General features: G+C 49.7%; 1 long non-coding RNA gene across 6 annotated transcripts in view; it reads left to right on the top strand.

Moving 5' to 3' along the window:
- The window catches only part of LOC102155836, a 47415-nt gene that overhangs the window by 13758 nt on the left and 26600 nt on the right, over positions 1-7057 (top strand). For 2 of the 6 annotated variants that reach the window (XR_005364581.1, XR_005364582.1), the window contains exons 2-3: positions 1935-2151; positions 2577-2695. This is a non-coding gene — a long non-coding RNA (uncharacterized LOC102155836). Of the gene's footprint in view, positions 1-1934; positions 2152-2576; positions 2696-3884; positions 4173-4842 lie in introns of all 6 variants that reach the window. The other 4 variants (XR_005364580.1, XR_005364579.1, XR_005364583.1 and 1 more) reach the window with 4 other exon arrangements.

The raw sequence follows: 7057 nt of genomic DNA, 5'->3' as shown, positions 1-7057 counted from the left end.
GGCCTTTACACCTGCTATTCCATGTCCGGAGCACTCTTTCTTCCTCTTGGTTTCTTGACATGCCACTCATCTTTCTATCCTCAGCTTAGATGTCTCTTCTCCAAGAGGCCTTCCCAGCTACACTGCTTCTCTGACCTCCCTTTACATTTCTATTTTGACCTCACTCTACCCCACCCCCAACAGCTATGCCAAATGTGTCCTTTTCCGGACTGATTATCTTGCTTGTCACCCTTCACTGTGGTATCCAGAGGAAAGGCTGACCTGTGTCCAGTAGTCAGTCAACAAGTATTTGCTGAGTCAATGAATGAATTGATGAATGACACACCCCAAAGCCAGATAAAGTTTCAGAGAGCAGCACGGGACCAAATGACTTCTAAGTCTCAAAGAAATGGTCACCCAGTGACCATTAGGTTCCCAATCTGGGAAATGAGGCAAAAGGAAACTTGCAAACACATTGCCCTGTCTTCAGTCCTGCTCCAAGCCAGCACTGGCTTATTTATGGAGACCCAGGCCACCACAGTCTCTTCCTCTTTCTCAGGAAGAGCAAATAGTGCTGAATTTCCTCCCAGAAAAGTTCCCTGGCATGTGCCCCAACATTTTCAGAAAGAGCCATATTGAGAATTCTCACCAGAAATGAGCTTCCTCCTTGGATGGGGGTGGGGTGGGTAGGATAGGAATGGGGGAGGGAGGTGAGAAGGGTGCCCATTTTGAGTTGCTGTCTACCTAGTACCAAGAGAATTGATGTGCATGTTGCTAATAAAGTGTGAGCCTCCCTGTGAAAATTTCCTTTGAGGAGACAGGAGATGAGGAGATGGGGATACAGAACCTAAGGCAGGGAAGTACTTGGAGTCACGAAGCCAGAGGAGGGATGCCTGGGTTTCCATCACTAATTTGCTGTGTGACCCAAAACAAAGTCACATGGCCTCTCTCAGCCTAAATTCCTCTTCTATAATCAAAAGAATCAGCTTTTCTGCACCTCTGGAGAGGTTGCTATAAGAATGAAAGGTGATGGGGCACCTGACTGGTTCAGTGCATAGAGCATGTGACTCTTGCTCTTAGGGTAGTGAGTTAGAGCCTTGTGTTGGGCATGGAGCCTACTTAAAAATATAAATAAATAAATAAATAAATAAATAAATAAATAAATAAATAAATAAATAAATAAATAAATAAAGCTTTATTTAAAAAAAAAGATTGGAAGGCAATAATGGATGTGCATGGGTTTTAAAAATACAAGTATCAAAATAAAAATATCATGCACAGGCAAGGTTTTTAGGCTGTTGCTCTGTTTGGCCAGGAGATGAACACAGAGTTATGGGAATGAGGCTGGAAATTCTGGGTAAGAACCTATCTTCTCACAACTAGGGTGAGTTTACATGAGGGCAGAGTGGGGAAACCATCCTCTCAGCCATGACCCTCCCAGGACCCTAATCTGCCTATTGTGCCTTGGACCAGAAAAGCTGAATCCTGAATAGAGCTTTGAGGAAAGTGAGCCCAGCAGGTGACTTTAAGTCCCTGAAAACAAGACAGTCCCATCTTGGCCTCCCTCATGGCTTCTGACACATTCAGGAGAACATGGACAAACACACAAATATGCATCTTTGTAGGTGATACCCACATTCCAGGCCCTCTGTCCAGTGCCCTGAATCTCAGAGCCTCCTGTTATCCTTTTTCAACTTGGAAGGACTCTCAGTGGATTGACCCTGCCCTTTACCCTGCTACAGACCACCCTGCCACAGGCTGCTCCATGTGGAGTCCCTGATCCCCAAAGAGTCCATACAGCACAGAAATAGTGGCTGGAGTCCCCTCTGAGCTAATGAAGTGGGTCTTGAAGGTGGGATACATGCTGGAGGCCCTTGCTCTCAGGGCAGACTCTGTGCTCAGCAAAGTTACCGCTCACAAGTTGTATTATCCTCTTCTCTTTTTTCCTTTCATAGCTATGTCAGTTCACACAAAGCAATCAGGAATACCTGCAGTTTTCAACCTGGAGAACTGAAAACATTCCCCAGCATGCTGCCAGCATGAAGAAGCTCTGTAATTACAGACGTGCAGGGGCTTGTGTTCCTGACCTCACTCATCGATGAAACACTTCCGTCCCCTTCACTTCCCATGGTGTCTTTATCGAGGAAGTGTAAAGCTGGGTCCTTCAGAAAAGTAAGTTCCAACTCCCTACTCTATCATGGGCAGACACTAGACCTCACCATGATTCAAATCCATTCAGTCATGTATTCACTCCTTCATCCAACACACATTTTAATGGCCCCCTGCCATGTGTCAGCATAGGGCCAGGTGCTAGAGACACACCAAATGTGTGTCCCAACCCCTACTGTTGAGGAGATTATAGGTTAGTAAGAAAGTTAAGGTATATGATGTAAACAGTGACAGTAAAAAAAACATAAAAAAGTAATGTGTGATAAGGAGAGTGCAAGTAAAATCCTAGATACGAGGAAGATAATTTGGGGAAGAGTAGTTGTTTCTTAATAGGCAATATCGTGCAACGGCTGAGAGTACAGACTCTGGGACAACAGACCTGGGTTCAAATCCTGTCTTTGCCACCTACTAACTATGTAACTCCACAGAGAAATGAAGAGAATCTTGAGGTTCTTGTAAAGATCAAGTGTCCAGCTGCTGTGGATGTCGGCTGCTATACTCAGGGAAAGTGGCATAGAAAATGGGTTTTCTGCGTGTGTGGAACAGGGTAAGGCATTCTAGAATGATAGAGACACAGAAAGAAGGTGTGGGGCTTGTATGAAATTCCTTTGGGCTACAAAATAGGCTGTGAAAAGGGATGAAAAAGAGATGAAATTGGTAAACTTGGCTGGGGTTAAACTTTGGAACACTGGATGCCAAAATGAACAGAAGTAGAATGACATAGTGCAGAGTGCCTGCCTAGGCCCAACTGGTAGTCCTCCTCATCTTTAGAGCCATGTTCAATTGAGGTCAAACTTCAGGGTATCCAAAGAGGGGAGCCAGCCCTTGGGTCTTGGTGCATCAGCCTGTCTCCTGGATCCTGCCCACTTAGAAAAACCAGTTCCTGCCCCTCTGGCAGACAGCCCTGGAAATAGAGCCAAGGGAGAGCCCTCATTTTCTTTTCCAAGGACAAGTAGACATGGGACTCCCTGCCAATCTGAAGCCTGGTTTTGGGGCACAAAGCCTAGGAGACGCCCCTGGAAAGGTGGCAGATAGGAAGGGAGGTGGGAATGGAGGGTGGATTCAGCCAGGAGAGGCTGAGCATGCTCATAATCATGATCATGAGCTTCTGTTTTGCTCTGGGGTTATACAGAGCCCCGTCAATACCATGTTTGAATAGGGCAGACTGAGAGCAAATATTTCATCAAACACAAAACAAGCTAAGGAAAGCCTGCAAAAGGGAACAGCTTCCCAGAGAAGGATTACTAGCTCAGCACCATTCCCAACCCTAGGTCGAGAGGGCCAGACAGGAAGGCCACCTAGTAAAGCACTCAGTGTCCTTACCTGGAGCATCAGGAGGCCTCTATTCTTGTCTAGCTCATGCGTCTCTCTCTTTGTGTGTCTTTGGGGAAATCACTTTCCCTTGGCTTCTGTTCCTTCTCAGTAAAACAAGAGTTTTGCTGGAAGGATCTCAGAGGTCATTAACAGCTCACAACCAGGGTGAGCCCGAGGTCCCTGACGTCTGTACCCAAATTAAGCAATGCCCTGCTGTTAAGATTTAGGGTGCTCAAGTGTGTCCTTAATATTGGAAGGAACCCAGAACATACAGACATAAGAAAAGAAAGAGAAAACTAGGGGGGCTGTCTGGAGTCCCCACCCCTCAGTGAGCTCAGGGGTGAGGGTTACAGAAGGGGTAGTGAGTGGAGGAAGAGCTGGGGGGGGGGGGGGCAGCTTATCTAAGAACCTGACATCTCCAGGCAAAGGAAGCTAACTGGTAAGAGGATTCTTCTCCCAACTCCAGCCCAGGATCCTGTGGAAAAGCTGCATTATAATCGATAGCCTCATAAATAAATAAATAGTCAACGCATCCTGTCTCCAGTTCAGGGCTTCTTTAGGAAAATCGAACCCCGACCCACTTCTGCTTGCTCATTCTGGATTTCTATGGAGGCTTCCAGTGGGAAGAAACTCTTAAAAGTCATTTTGGGCATTCCTCTGCTTCAGGGCTGGCCTGCCATCAGTCATGACCTGAAGGAAAGAATTAGGAGGTAAATCCATAGCTAAGATACCCACGATACTTACACACACACATAACAAAATGGTGCTGTTTTAAGATGTCTACATTGCATGCAGTTCCTTTCCCCCAGCACTGATAATTGGGGTTTAATTGTCTCAGGAAGGAATTTGGGCCTTAGAAGCAGTCAGTAATCCAAACTCCTGGCTTTGGTTTGGCTATCTCACAGCAGGCAGAGGTAGCTCTGGCTCCCCAGAAAGTGGCAAAGGACTCTTTCTCTGGTCCCTTCTAAGAGGCAAGGGCGGCCAGTAGCTCAGTTTAGTGGATTCCTAAAGCTGGTTGCTAATTTGCAAGGCTGCATTAATGGACTCCCCCCACCCCCAACCAACTATGGGAACTTATCGATGCAATGGAATTCCTACCCTAGGAAGAGACTATGAATTGTAGCACATCAACCCTCAGTCGGCTCTTAGAGCCAAAAGAGTCTGCAAGAAATTCTTTGGCCCAGCTCTCTCCCTTTGAACAGCCTCCAAGGTCCCGCCCTAAAGTGACCGGCCTAGGGTCTAATGTAGGGCACCGGAGTCTGGCCTGAGGCTCCCCACTCTCCCCACAGCAGGGGCTGGGGCTGGTGCTGAGCAAATGGGTTGTGGCTGTCACCAGCAAGGAACTGGCAGCAGACACAGCAGACTCTGTTTTCTTTGCAGGCTGAGGGTAACTAGAAGAAGCTGAGAATTCCTCTGCTCTGCTCTGCTCTGCTCTGCCTCAGCAAGAGGAGGGGACAGGAGGAGGAGGGGAGCAGGGAAGGCCAGTGGCTCTCATTCCAAAGGAGGAACTGTTCCAGCTCCTAGAATAAGTGAAAGAGTGCAGGCCAAAGATGGAAGGGGAAGACAACTGTAGGGCCCCACGGAGTCCCTGGGAAGGATGTCAGGAGACTGGGTCCCCTATCTGGACTTGCTCTGGGGTGAGGGGGAGGGCTCACATTTATTAAATGCTTGTTCTATGCCAGGCACTATGCTAAGGACTATTGTAGTATGAATGCAGTTTGCATAAGGGCTGGGAGCATGGCCTAAGTGACATGTGACTGTGTTCAAACCCAACTTTGCTACTCACTAGCTCTGTGACCTTGAGTAAGTTACTTAACCTCTCTGTGCCTCAGTTTCTTCATTAATAAAATGGGAATAACAGTACCTACCTGGTAAAGTCATTTGAAGATTAAGTGTATTTACATACAAAAGCTCTTAACATAGTATCTGCCAGGTAGAAAGATAAGTTTTTGCTGTTATTCCTTTGTTGAATCCTCACACAAAGCTCTGAAGTAGCTACTAATCTCTGAGGCTCAAAGAAATCAAATGACTTGCCCGAGGTCCTGGGTCCACTTGACAGCCTGGGTGCCCCCTCCTAAGATTCCCTCTCTCGGGGGAAGCAGCTTCAGAACCCGCCAGCTCCCACCCCAGGTCCACCCCAGTCTGGAAACTCCGTGGCTGCTTCAGCAGCTGCAAGAACAAAGATGGATCTCTACTGTGCCTGTGAGGCCTGGCACGCCTCTTGGGGAGGAGGTCCCCCCATCCTCTGTGGCAGCACCCTGACGCCTCAGCCTGCCCCCCTGCCCCGGGCCTCCCCTGGAGCCTCCCACCTCCCAGCACAGTCTCCCCTGCTCGTGCAAGACGCCGGCTGCCAGCCTGGAGGATAAACAAACTGGCGCTCTGGCCCAGCCCTCTGCTGGCGGGCGGTTCCCCGCCCCCCTCGAGCCGCAGTGCACAGTCGCTCTGTTCTCCTGCCAACTTGGCAGCGCGGCTCTGCTGTTACTATCAACACCTCCAAGGGAAGAGGGAGAGGAGTGAGTTCTATCGCCTGGCACACTGAGCAGCAAATACGTGTCAGAGCCAGCCCGGAGTGTCTCCCTGGCTCCCGGGGCTCCTGGTGGAGAAGGAAAGGTGGGCCAGAGCAGAGAGGCCCTGACTGCAAGCCAGCACCCCCCGCACAGCCCCTGGGAGCCGGCAGCTGGGAGAGAAAGGGCCACAGAGGGTGCCCTGAGGCCTGGAACCACGCTGCCTGGGACCTACCCCACCCCAGTGCTTGCCACAGGCCAGGGGGGCTGATAGCTTGATCCTGGACGTGGCTGGTGGAGGGTGGGGCAGCCTATGGCCAGGAGAGAAGAAACGAGTCTTTTCTCTGCAGACTGGGAAGCCCTGGACTGTGTGGCCGTGCCTTCTCTCATCTCTCTTGGACTTACGTGCAGTGAGCCCCTTCCCCCTTGTAGAACTGGATTGGGAGCCCTTAAGGGGCCACACGTCCCCACTGAATGGAAACTGCACAGGCAGAAACCACATTTCCTTTTCCCAACCCTCTCCCCCAGGCTCTCAGGCCCTGCCCCCATGGGCTCCCTAAAGCGGCTGATACCCGTCTCAGCTCCTGCCGGAGTCCTGGGGCCCCTTTTGGAAGAAGAAAGAGCCCCTATTTCCAAGGACCCAGTGCTCCACCTCCAGCAATGCTGGCCCACAGCACAGGGTCTACATCAAGTCACCTGCCCCTGACAGGATGGAGGGTGGTCACCTCGCAGCCTCTCCCAGGAAGAATTGCTTTCATAGCTTTCTTGTGAAAGGGAAGGCCTTTGTGTCCTGCTTTGGGCATCAACAAAGGTGGCAGGTTCAGGGAAACCTCCTAACCCTTACACCACGCTGCCAGCTAGTCTACCCACAGCTGAGTTGTATGCTCACAGTCTATGTGCTGTCAGCCTGTCTCCTCCCCAGTAACAGAGCAATAACCTTTCCTAATCCATGAGCCGATGGTGATAAAGACACGTAGATGGTGCTTATGTTTCTAGGGCTGTGCCTGGCACTTGGAATCAGTATGTTTTCCTTCCTTCTTTCCTACTTTCATACCTCCCCACCCCCTTCCCTCATTTCTTTCTCTGCTCCC

This window comes from Canis lupus, chromosome 9 (genome assembly GCF_011100685.1).
Source record: "Canis lupus familiaris isolate Mischka breed German Shepherd chromosome 9, alternate assembly UU_Cfam_GSD_1.0, whole genome shotgun sequence".
In the NCBI taxonomy this organism is placed as follows: Eukaryota; Metazoa; Chordata; class Mammalia; order Carnivora; family Canidae; genus Canis; species Canis lupus.
The sequence above is the reverse complement of the archived record's forward strand: the minus strand, read 5'-3'. Positions and strand labels throughout refer to the sequence as shown.